Source organism: Tenrec ecaudatus, chromosome 12 (assembly GCF_050624435.1).
Source record: "Tenrec ecaudatus isolate mTenEca1 chromosome 12, mTenEca1.hap1, whole genome shotgun sequence".
NCBI lineage: Eukaryota > Metazoa > Chordata > Mammalia > Afrosoricida > Tenrecidae > Tenrec > Tenrec ecaudatus.
The window spans coordinates 88380016-88393278 of record NC_134541.1 but is presented as its reverse complement, the minus strand read 5'-3'; positions in this window follow the sequence as shown (position 1 = coordinate 88393278).

Genomic DNA, 13263 nt, shown 5'->3' with positions numbered 1-13263 from the left:
CTCCACAGTGTCTATTTATAGATTTGAAGTAGGTCACACCCCCATGCTGTAACCTGCACCTTATTTGGGGGCCGTACTGCCATATGATGACTGGATCCTGGTCCAACCAAGTTGACGCAACTCCCAACTCACAGAATAAGTTATTTTATCTAGACCATAAATTACTATTTTAAAATTGTTCAAACCTTGCTCTAGTTTGTAAAATATTTATTTCAGTTTGTTATTTTGGGTAGGTGTTGTTGACTCGGTTCTAGCTCACAGCACAACAAAACAAACATTGCCCTGTTATTTTGCTATCCTCCCAAATGTTATATTTGTACCCATTGTTGAAACCATTGTGCCAATATCCTTCTTGCTGAGTCTGTTCTTCCTTTGCGTGGATCCTCTGCTTTATCAAGCTTGATCTCCTTTTCCAGGGAATGATCTCTCTTGACAACACTGTCTCACTTCTAAGGAGCATTCTAGCTGCATTTTCTCAACACATGACACTGTACGTATGGGACTTTCAATATTCCTAGGCAACACCCTAACTTAAAATTGTCAATTCTGTGTTCCTTATTGCCCAGCTTTCATAGGCATATGAGAAAAATGAGAAAACAATGGCTTGTGTCAGATGCATCTCCATTCTTAAAGTGCCATATTTACTCTTTAATTCTATAAAAACGTGCGTAGTACATTTTACCCAATGCAATATACTTTTTGATTTCCTGACTTGCTTCTATGAGCTGTGGTTGTGGGTGTAAGTAAAATGGAATTTTTGACAACTTCATTATTTTCATTAGTAATATGTTATTTACTGAATCTCATTTTACAAATTGCATATTTAACTTTCTATAATTGTCAAAATAGATTTGATGGTGCCGGCCTCACCATGGGACACAGCATTTCTCATTGACCCATAATATCATTGGGGACAACACTAGAGACACATGGCGGGAACTGTGCCTGCCATGAGCGCACCACGCCGAAGCCAGCCTCTGGGGACATGGAGCAGAGCAGCAGGGGAAGCAGAGCAATGAAGTTCCCAGGGATAGAGGTGGTGCCGGAACATGGCACCCCATTAGACTTGATTGGAAAGCACCCATGAAGGACAACAAACAGACCCTGAACTATTTATACGTTTGTGTGTGTGTTGTTGCAGCTATTGTTTTACTTTCTGTTGTTGCTTCATTTTACTCAGTCTTGTGATTGTACATAGCATGTCTACCTGGAAGGGATAGGTGGAATAAACAAGCTAGAAGAGAGAACAATGGGATGTCCATGGGGCATAGGAGTAGAGGAGGCAGGGGAAAGGAAATGGGGTGTTAACAAGCCCAGGGACAAGGGAACAACAAGTGATCTAAAATCAGTGTCAAGGAGGGTATGGGAGGTCTGGCAGGGCTGGATCAAGGGCAATGTTACTGAGAGGAATTTCTAAAACACAAAGGAAGGCAGAACATGATAGTGGGACAAGTGGAAAGTACAAAGAAATAGAGGAAATAATTAGGAGGCAAAGTGTAGTAATAGATATTTAAATACAGGCATATAAAGATGTAAATATATTTATATATGATGATGGGAAATAGATCTATGTACATATATTTATAGGTTGAGTATTAAGAAACAGATGGACGTGAGCCCCTGCCCAAGTACTCCCTCAACGCAAGAACACTTTGTTCTAACAATTAGGCAGTCTGAGATGCTCACTTTCCTGGCACAGTCGCTGAAGACAATGGGTGCACAAGAAAATGTGGTGAAGAAAGCTGATGGTGCCCCGCTACCAAAAGATATAACATCTGAAGTCATTGAAGACAATGGGTGCACAAGCAAATGTGGCGAAGAAAGCTCATGGTGCCTGGCTACCAAAATAGATAGCACCTGATGTCTTAAAGACCTGAAGATAAACAAGCAGCCATCTAGCTGAGAAACAACAAAACCCACATGGAAGAAGCACACCAGCCTATCCCGACTCAATCGCTGAGGATAAAGTGGGTGCATAAGCAAATGTGGTGAAGAAAGCAGATGGTGCCTGGGTATCAAATGATATAGTGTCTGGATCTTAAAGGCTTAAAGATAAACAGGCGGGCCATCTAGCTAAAAACAGCAAAGCCCACATGGAAGAAGCACACCAGCTTACCCCGACAAGAACGCTGAAGACGAAGCGGGTGCATAGGCAAATGCGGCGAAGAAAGCTGACGGTGCCCAGTTGTCAAAAGATATAGAATTGGGGCCCTACAGGCTGGAAGATAAACAAGGGGCCATCTAACTGAGAAACAACAAAGCCCACATGGCAGAAGCACACCAGCCTATCACAAAGCATCAAAGGGATCGGATATCAGGCATCAAAGACCAAAACAACAAGCAAAACATAGCATTGTGAATGAGGGGGAGTGTGGAGTGGGGACCCAGGGCCCATCTGTGGGAAATTGGACATCCCCTTGCAGAAGGGCTGCGGGGAGGAGACGAGCCAGTCACGGTGCAGTGTAGCAACGATGAAGTATACAATTTTCCTCTAGTTCTTGAATGCTTCCTGCCCCCCACCACCACCTCCATCATGATCCCAATTCTACCTTACATATCCAGCTGGACCGGAGGATGTACACTAGCACAGATAGTATGTACACTGGCACAGATATACATTTGATGTTTGTGGGATGCTAACTTTTAGGAGAGGTTCATTCAATATGTGTTCCTCCTCTCAGAAAAATCCTCTGGGGTGACCTTGCAAGTCATATTTGTTCACAATACACTAGTTACTCCCCAGAGTTCCAGAAAATTAGGACAAGGATAGACATTTAACATGAATTTGGTCATTCAGAGTCTCCCTCATAAGAATTTTAAATTGAGAGCAAGAGAAAGTAATTTACTTAGCTTGTAACTGAAGCTAAATATTTGAAGTTGGCTGTTGTAGGAAAACCATGTTTGTAGAGTAACCTATCCTGTATAGAGAGCTGTGAAGCACATATGCAGAAGGAATAGAGACATAAGGCCATGCGACCTCCTCAGAGTCAGAAAGACTGAGCGAATAAATGTCTTAGTGCTTTTACTTATATAATAACTAGGTGTTTTTCTACTTCCTAGTTCCATCTCATATTATGATTAACTCTTGCACATTTATACTTCACTTTCATTCTTAAGCTTCTAAATAGGGTTGTGTACTTCTTAGACTCAGAAGGCCACTGGCAATTACAGTTGTGAAAATGATATTTCTCACTTTAGATAATGTGTTTTCTTGTTTAAATTTTTCAAATTGTTTTTTTTTTCTATGATGTCCATGTCCCTTTTGGAACATCTTTTTGTTTATGTTGCAGTTATATTTCATTGCTGCCACCTCTAGCTCATGGAGACTTTTGTATAACAGGCTGAAATGATGTCCAGTCCTGTGCAGTGTGTATGGTTGTTGGTGTGTGTGAGTCTATGATTTGTCTATTATGCTAATCCATTTAATGGAGAGTTCCCCTAGCCTTCATTGACTGACACCCCCCCACTCCATGCCCATATTGAAACTTGCCTTTAACTTCTTAAAGACATTTAAAATAACTGTTTTAAAGTTCTTTTTCTATAATTCCAAATTGATTGTGGTTTTAACAGCCAGAATTCTCCTAGCTGAGTGGTATTTTTCTAATCTTTGACATATTTGATGATTCTTTGTCATCTGGTGGGCATTGCAGTGCTATATTGCTGCACGAAGGAGCCCTGAGGTAGATGTTGGATTCTTACCCAACACATCTGAGATCCTGTTTCCAAGGAGCATTCTGGCTGTAGTTTCTGAAATTATAGCTCTCCATGATATTTTCAATATTCTTAGCCAACTCCATAATTCAAATTCACCAGTCCTTCCTTCACATGCATGACACAAATGAAAATACAGAGGCTAGGGTCAGGAGCATCTTGGTTCAAACCTACCAGTGCCTATAAAGACATTCAGCCTGAAAAGTCCCATTTAGGGTAACTTTGAGCCAGAATCAACGCCATGGCAGTGGGAATATTGCTGTGTGCCTAATGGTACTGCCTCCCTTGAGTTTTCTTCTGGTAGGTGAGTTGTTTATTTGTACATAAACTTAATTTTTTTGAGACCTGTTTTCAAATTTTCTATGAATGGGTTCAGGATAGCCTTTACTTGGGGGAAACATTAGCTCTGTTCCTAACAAAGACCTGCCTGAGGACACTTACTGACAACTCAAGGGGTCATTGAGGTCTCTCCAGTCTGATTAGCAAGAAGTTCAACATTAGTTAGAACTTTGAAAACCACATATTTTTTTCTCATTTCAATACCACGACGGTCATCTTTTCTCAATTTTTGTTACTTCTGTTGTCTCTGTGTATGTGACCACTTTTGAGTCTTCCCTGGGCATGTACAACATAGTATTTTACCATATACTCATGAAGATTGCTATGTAAATCTCATGAACTTTGCTTTGTAATAATTGTAATTCTGTGGTACCTTTCTTTAGAAAATAGAGTTACTTCATTACCTCAAACTCTGATCTCTGCCACTTCAGTTCAGCAAGATATTGTGCTTTATTTGAATTTCCACTGCATTCCCAGGAGAAGATATAGAATTAAATGCCTTCAGTTAGAACCTTAGGTCCTTCATGGAACTCTCCTTTTGCATTCAGGAACCATCCCATTGAAAAACTTTTTGTCTACTTTCTGGAAACCTTCTTGTTAATGTTATCATTTTTCAGGTGTGTAATTAAGTGGAAGCAGTTAGCCTATCACAACCAGCATTTAGACTTAGTTTCTATAAAATTATTCCTGAAAATAAAAATGCTTAAATATCTATGGTTATATATCCTTCAGATATAAAATGTTGGAGTTGAAGTTGATAATATCTATCATCCCTTCTATCTCTCTTGTTTTGTGAGTAAATCTACTAATGCATAAACTAGCTATAAAGTTATAGTAGCTTAAAAGTTTATTTACTACAAACTCTTCCAGAAAGATTCCCTGACCAAATTAAGATTCTCTCATTACCTCTCTTATGGAATCAATTTAACACATGCAAGGAAGAGTAAAAGATTGGGTAGGTTAGTTCACTTAGTTCAAGGTACAAGTGAGGTTGAAGGACCATACTAACCAAGTGCTACACTAGCCAGTATTTATAAGTTGTGCGTCACTCTTTCTCCCCTACCCTCCCTCACCTTCTCTCTCACATCAGCTGTCTTCTCTAACAATGAGGTTATGATATCCAGAAATAAGATTGAACAAGGTAAATCAGCAGCTTAAATGATACCTTGCATAAACACACTCTTTGTATTGGAAAGACACAGAATTAGCATACTTGTCACAGACACAACTCACCAGTTACTAGCTGTGCAGCAATGGCTTTGATCTGTTTGCTTCAGAAAAAGATGCATGGGGACAGAGTGTCCACTGGGTGTCTTAAGTGACATAACCTAAAAATCATAGCTATGTTTCACTTTATTGGGCTTTTGTATTCATTGAAATGTGTCCAGAGCATGAATGTTCTTTTTATTCTACTCTATTGCTTTAAACCATGCCTTCCATGATCAGACACAACTTGTTTACTTACTAGCCACATTGAATTTTACTTATTGTCCTTCATTGTTTCTATTTTCTATAAATCCTATTCAAATATTATTAAGCTATACAGCAAATACTCATATATGTATTTTCAATAATATTGTAACAATTTAAATAATTATTTCATGCTGATTATATTAATTCTTATACATATGCTAAATATCATATGCTGTAACAGAGGATCTTTTATCCCTAAATGACAGCCATCCTCTTCCATAGAAACAAAATGTATTTGACTATCGGCCAGCCCTGTGCAATAGGGTGCTAAAGTTTGTTTGAGGGACAAAGACAATACAGTGATTGATGGCATATCATTGAGACAATCCACCATCCCCCACAGGAGATTGGCATCTGACACAGTTGTGCCCAATGAGATCACAAGGTCTATCTGTTGTGAGGTTACTGGGAAAGCTTTCCTTGATGACCCCAGGTGTGTCAGAGCAGAGCTGTACTTCATTCAGCTTTCAAAGACTAATTATTTTTTCAGAAGAAGATCATAAAGTATTTCTTTTTAGGTGCTGCTGGATGAATTTGAACCTCCATTTAACATGCTGAGAATCGTAACCATTTGCCTCACCCAGGAACAACTTTCTCATTAATGATGACGGTTTTTAGGAGATAAATAAGAACCATTGCTTAGCTTTTCATACGTTGTATTTTTTTATATTACTGTTACTAGGTAAAATCAGTGAAGCCATTAGAATAAATAAGATCCATAACCAGTATCCATTTTCCTTTATAAAAATACTCATAAATATGTTTCTTTTCATTTGCCTTGGGAAAAACACATCACTGATCCTTAATGGCCTCATTAACTAGTAGTTATTGGAACAGCTGGTAGCTTCTTAATCATGGAACCCTTTTTTTACATGCTAAGCATAGCCCAGGAAGGAACAACTATAACAAAAATAGCCCTTCCTAGGAACGAACTTCCTAGGAGAATCCTGTGGTAGCTCTTCCTGTTGGCACTTCTAAGTGAATTTCTTCATTCTCTTTCTCCATGTAAAATTATCCATGGATTCACTGTCAATATCTCTTGGCCTTACATAAAAATTCCTGAACTTTAAATGTGAGAGTTGGGATTTTCATCAAAAAGATGGTGGGGGGAAAATCTTATGGACATACCTGAGTCACCATGTGATCTAGAATCACCATCAGTTTTCATGAGGCTCAGAATCTTGCTCCCTGGGACACACTGATCTCCAAGATTTGAGTAAGACTGTCAGGATGAATTAGCATTAAATACAATATTTATCACCCCTTCAATTTGAGAGAGGTTAGAATGGAGTTGCAGCTTCTGGATCAAGGGAGATCTGTCGATTCATTAAGTGAACCCAACTTCAGAGTCACTTCTAATCCAGAAAGAGCACAATTGAAAAAATGATAGAAACACCATATTTATGTGAAAAGCCAATCTGAAATATAGCAATAAATAAAATTTCATATGAAGTTACTGAAACTTTCAGCCAATATAGCAATACTCATTTGCTAAAGGTGACACCATTTTAGAGCACACTCTCAAGTTTATATTCAGAACTTATATGCTTACATTTCAGTCAATAATATAACATATGATTACTTTTTCCTAATAGTAGATATAAATCACAACATCACAATAATGCATCATTTGGCAAAAGTTAAAGAGGATGCTTTTAATAGCATAGATTGAGACCTAGGGAAAAGAAGCACCCATGATGTCACTTCAAAGAACATCTACTCTAAGTAATAATAGCTATAGCCTTACCTGTTCTGACACCAACTCCTCCTCCCACATCACTCAACATATATGCTGGCTCCTATCATTTTTTTGCAAAGAGCAAAAAGAGAGCTCACAGATGATAGTCCCCATCATGGGAATTTCTCAGGGAAGATGGTGAGTTATCGTAAATCAGGGTGGGTGAACAATAAGGCTACAACCATTGGTCCACAGAAACACTTCCAACACTTCAGACAGAGATCTGAAATGGCCTCCTTTTTCCATCCTGGCTGTCATTCCGTACTCCTGTTTCAAAGATAACTCGTTTTTATAGCCAGGAGGGTCGTAACAAAACCTGGCTAATCCCCTCTATTAGTGTTACACAGGCCCAATCATTTGGTGGGAGGTACAGAGACAGGGATAGGAAATCCATATTAAGAAATTTCACTCCACCATAAGAGCATTAAAAATAAAGATCAAATGCATTTGTTGTTCTTGGGTGCCTTAGAGTTGTCTCAATTCATAGACTTTGTGATTCGTGGTGAAACATTGTCTGATATAGTATTGGAAAATAAGCCCCTCAGGTTCAAAGGCTTTGAAAATATGACTGAATGAAAAGCATCCTCCCCACAGGAGACTCTACTTCAATGACAAGGATGGAGCAAAGATTCCAAGGCTTTCATCTGCTGCTGTGGCACAACTCAAAATTAGGAGAAAAATCAAAAGCTACAAACATCCACTAATAATCAAGACATGAAAGTACCAAGTAAGAACCTACGAAAACTGGAAGTTATAAAAATTTAAGTTAAACACATAATGATCCATATCTTAAGTACTAGTGAGCTGAAATGGATTGGTATTGACCATTTGTATTGGACAGTTTTTTCCAATTGGGGTAATAACTAATTGAAAAGTGATGGTGCTGCTCCATCCTCAAAAAGACATTTAGAAGATAATGTGTATACACCTACTAGGAAGACCAGCCAATAAAACTATTATTCAAGTTTATCCATCACTCACTAATTAAAAAGACGAGGAAATTCAAAATGTATCACCACTCTGAAGTTTCTCAAATATGAAATCAATTTGAATTGATAATGATTGGTGGCTGAAATGCAAATATTGGAAACAAAAAAGTATCAGCAGTCGGAAAAGATGCCAACATCAGAGATAAGATGATAGAATTTTGCAAGAACAATGACTTTTCATTGCAAATACCATTTTTCAACAACATAAACGATTAGTATATGTGGGTAACTCCCTGGATGGAATATTCAGGAACCAAATTGACTTTACCTGTGGAAAAAGACTATGGAAGAAACTCAATCAGTCATAAAATACCAGTAACTGCTCATATCCAAGTCCAATTAAAGTTAAGAAAATTAAATCCTCAGGAGTCAAAATATGACCTTGATTATATCTCACCTGAATTAAGATGCCATTTCAAAAATAAGTGTGATTCACTGAACACTATTGATATTTCTTTTTTAAAAATTTATCCCTCCAGATATCCTTATCCATGAAACCTAAACAGTAGTTTGAGTGGCTTAAACAAAAAGAGTACGAAAAGTAAAATTGAAATTGACTAGGAGTCTTTAGTGACAAGTTCATCTCAAACAAAAATAAAAAATAAGACAACATAAATTATTGTAATTAAAAACTACAACCATCTAAAGTTAAAAAATCAAAAAGGAAGAATATGGTCAACATTTCTCAAGCTGAAAGAACTGAAGAAACAATTCATGCCTCAAGTTGCAATATTAAATAATTCTATGTATGAAATACTGACTGAAATAAGAAGAACATACATAGGGGATAGCAAGAGGGTAGTGCAACAGACTAGCATTGGAAGCAAAGCCACAAAGTCCCTGAGGAATCTCGATTGCAGACTTCTGACTTGGAGGCAGTACCTGGCACCTCGTCTGAGCTAGTTGTGGGATGTTCACAAGGGGGCCACACTAAAAGTCTAAAGGTGCAACAGAGTGGGGGTTGGGCCACTAGACTGCTTCATGGTGGACTGCAGGAAGAGCAATGGGGTCTTGTGGAAGGCACGCCCCTTGGACAGGAATGCTGAGGACTAAAAGGGTGTAAGTGCTATTAAGTAAGCGGATGCTGGGATCTGAATCCTCGAATGAAAAGGGGATTGAAATAAAGGATTATAATAGAGCTGCTAGCTATTTAACATAGATACGCATCTACTCTGGGTGAGGACAACAGTTAAACTTGGAAATATTTGTATGGTCTCTCCTTTTTTTCCCCTTCTCTTGGTGTCTATCTATGTAAGATAGTCAGGATAAGCAATCCCAAGGAGACAGCAATGGGACCCAATGGTTCCAGGAGGGTATGGGAGAGATAGAGACAGGATGAGCAAATAACAGGGACATGGGAATCTAAAGGAATCTAAAATTGACAATGAGGAGGGTGTAATGTTCCTGATCATGTTTGATCAATCAGGAATTACTGAGAGGTGAACCATGGATAAGCATGATAGTGGGGCAGAAGGAAAGAAAAAAGACAAAGAATAAGAAAGTAAAAAATACATATATAGGTATAAATGTACATATGTATATGTGTAAATCTATGAAGATAGATGTATTTGTGTGTGTGTGTGTGTGCGTGCGTGTGTGTGTGTGTGTGTAAAGAGAGAGAAAGACAAAGCAAAAGAGAGAGATGGACTTTGGGCCTCTACTTAAATCTTACCTGAGTACAAGAACAGTTTGTTCTAACAGTGTGGCAATGTGCGATACTCACGTTCCCGGCAGGATCTCTGAAGATAAAATGGGTGTGTAAGCAAATTTACTGAAGAAAGCTGATAGCCCCCAGCTACTAAAAGATATACTGTATGATATCTTAAAAGCCTGAAGTTAAGCAAGCAACCTTCTAGCAGGGAAGCAACAAAACCCACATGAAAGAAGAACACCAGCCTGTGAGATCATTAGGTGTCGATGGGAATAGGTATCAGAAATTAAAAAACAAACAATCAGATTGACATGAAGGAGCCTAGTCAAAGTGGAGACCCCAAAACCTACCTGTAGGACAATTGGACCCTCACAGAAGGACTACATGGATGGGAAGATATATCCAGGGTGCAGTATAGCACTGATAGACATATAACTGTCCTCTGGTACTTCCTCTTATTAATGGTCTTAATTTTACCTCATTAATCATGTGACTTGTGTCTATTCATTTGAATAATTAAGATAGTTCCACGCATAAAATCCATGATAAATAAACCCTTCAGAAATAGTCATGAGAGTTTCAGTGGAGAGGTCAGAGGAACCGGCCCCAATCTCAACTATTATGTGGACACCTGTCCCTCCCTGCCAGAAGAATTTATTTCAAAGTACGGCATTGAATCTGCAGCTCCTAGAGAAGGACATGTCTGATCAGAGCACTCGGGAGCGATGAAAAGGGGTGGGGGATGAGAGAGTGGAGAACATCCTGGCCCACCAGGCCTTGAGGGCGATATTCCCGATTAAAGCTGCCAGCCCACACAGAGGACCACATGGCCGGTCCCAAAATGAGACATGACGTCCCTCACTGACCCATATCCCTACAGGGGACAACACTGGAGACAGAGGGTGAAAATTGTGCCCAATCTGATCCCACTGCCCCGAGGCAAAACACTGAGGGGGTGCAACAGAACAGCAAAGGAACAGAGCAGCAAAGTCCCCAGGGAATGCTGAAGGTGGACTTTGGGACCAGGGCATGGTGCCCAAACAGACTGGACTGGAAAACACTCCTAAAGGCCAACAGACAGTCCTTGAACTAACTACATGTTTTTCTTTCTTGTTGTGGTTTTTTTTTTTTTTACATTCGTTTGTTGTTGTTTTGTTGTATATTGTTGCTTGGTTTTGCTCTGTCTTGTTTTTGTGCATGTTATTGTCTTCACAAGTCTGTCTAAATAAGATAGGCTGAATGAACAATCTGGAGGAGAAAATACGGGACTGACAGTCCCAAGGGGACATGGGAGAGGGGAGGTGGGGGGAAAGGTAGTGGTGTTAACAAACCCAGGGACAGGGGAACAACAGGTGATCCAAGTCAGTGGTGAGGAGGGTGTAGGAGACCTGGTAGGGAATGATCAAGGGTAATGTAACCAAGAAGAATTACTGAAACCCAAATGAAGACTAAGCATGAGAGTGGGACAAGAGGAGAGTCACAGGAAATAGAGGAAAGAGGTAGGAGGCAAATGGCATTAATAGAGGTCTAAATAAAGGCATGTACATATGCAAATATATTTATATATGATGATGGGGAAATAGATCTGTGTTTTTATATTTATAGGTTTACTATTAAGGTAGCAGAAGGACATTGGGCCTCCACTCAAGTACTCCCTCAATGCAAGAATACTTTTTTCTATTAAATTGGCATTCTATGATGCTCACCTTCCCGACACAACCACTGAAGACAAAGCGGGTGAACAAACAAATGTGATAAAGAAAGCTGATGGTGCCCAGCTATCAAAATATCAAAATATCAATATAGCATCTGGGGTCTTAAAGGCTTGAAGGTAAACAAGCGGCCATCTAGCTCAGAAGCAACAAAGCCCACATGGAAGAAGCACACCAGCCTGTCGATCATGAGGTGTAGAAGGGATCAGGTATCAGGCATCGTCAGAACAAAATATCTTATCATTGTGAATGGGGGTGAGGGGAGTGCAGAGTGGAGACCCAAAGCCCATTTGTAGGCCACTGGACATCCCCTTACAGAAGGGTCTTGGGGAGGAGTTGAGCTAGTCAGGGTGTGATGTAGCCACAATGAAACATACGACTTTCCTCTAGTTCCTAATACTTCCTCCTCCCCAACTATCATGATCCCAATTCTACCTTAAAAGTCTGGCTAGACCAGAGGATGTACACTGGTACAGATAGGAACTGGAAACACAGGAAATTCAGGGCAGATGATCCCTTCAGGACCAGTTGTGTGAGTGGCGATATTGGGAGGGTGGGGGGAGGGGGGTTGAAAAGGGAGAACCAATTACAAAGATCTACATGTGACCTCCTCCCTGGGGGACAGACAACAAAAAAAAGTGGGTGAATGAAGACGTCAGGCAGGGCAAGATATGACAAAATTATAATGTATATATTATCAAGGGTCCATGAGGGAGGGGGAGCAGGAAGGGATGGGTAAAAATGAGGAGCAGATCCCAGGGGCTGAAGTAGAGAGCAAATGTTTTGAGAATGATGAGGACAATGTACAAATGTGCTTTACACAATTGATGTATGTATGGATTGTGGTAAGAGTTGTATGAGCCCCTGATAAAATGATTAAAAAAGAAGCAGAAATAGTCATGGGAGTAATGATAACCGGAGGGTACAGGAAGAAAGTGGCGAGGGGGAACCAATAGCAATGATGACTGTATAGCCCTACTTGAGGGGAATGAATAATAGAATTGTAGGTGAATGGATACATTGGATTGGGTAAGATGTGTCAAAAAATTATACTATATAATATAATAATAAGGATTCCCGGGGGTTAGGTGCAGGAGGGAGGGGGTAAAGGGAGCTGATATCAAAGAGTTCAAGAAGAAAGAAAATGCTTTTAAAATGATGGTGGCAGCAGTCATACAATTATGCTTTATCTAATTGGATTATGGATTATAATATCTGTAAAAACTCCTAATAAAATGATTTTTAAAAGAAAAGTAGTGATTTTAAATCACATGTTAGTTAAGTAAGAAAAAATCAATAATAATTTCAGGAGATGCTGAAGTAATTTCAGAGCCAATTATGAGATTTGGTCATTCCCTTTCAAGAAGCTTAAGAGACCAGTAAATTGATGGGAGGATCCCTAGGACTATTGAAAAGAGGGTTGCTGACATGTGTTTATTACTGAATGCAGGGAATTTAGGAGAGTTACTTGCTAAAGTCTGAGAATACCTCAGTTGATTAGAGCTAAGAGAGTGGCCAATAGCAGATTGAAATTAAGGGACTTGGTACCCAGGGAAAGCAGAGAATAAGGATTACTATTTATAAGACAGACAGAAGAAACAAACCAAAAAGAAGGTGGACCTGATGCCAGGGGCTTAAGTGGAGAGCAAA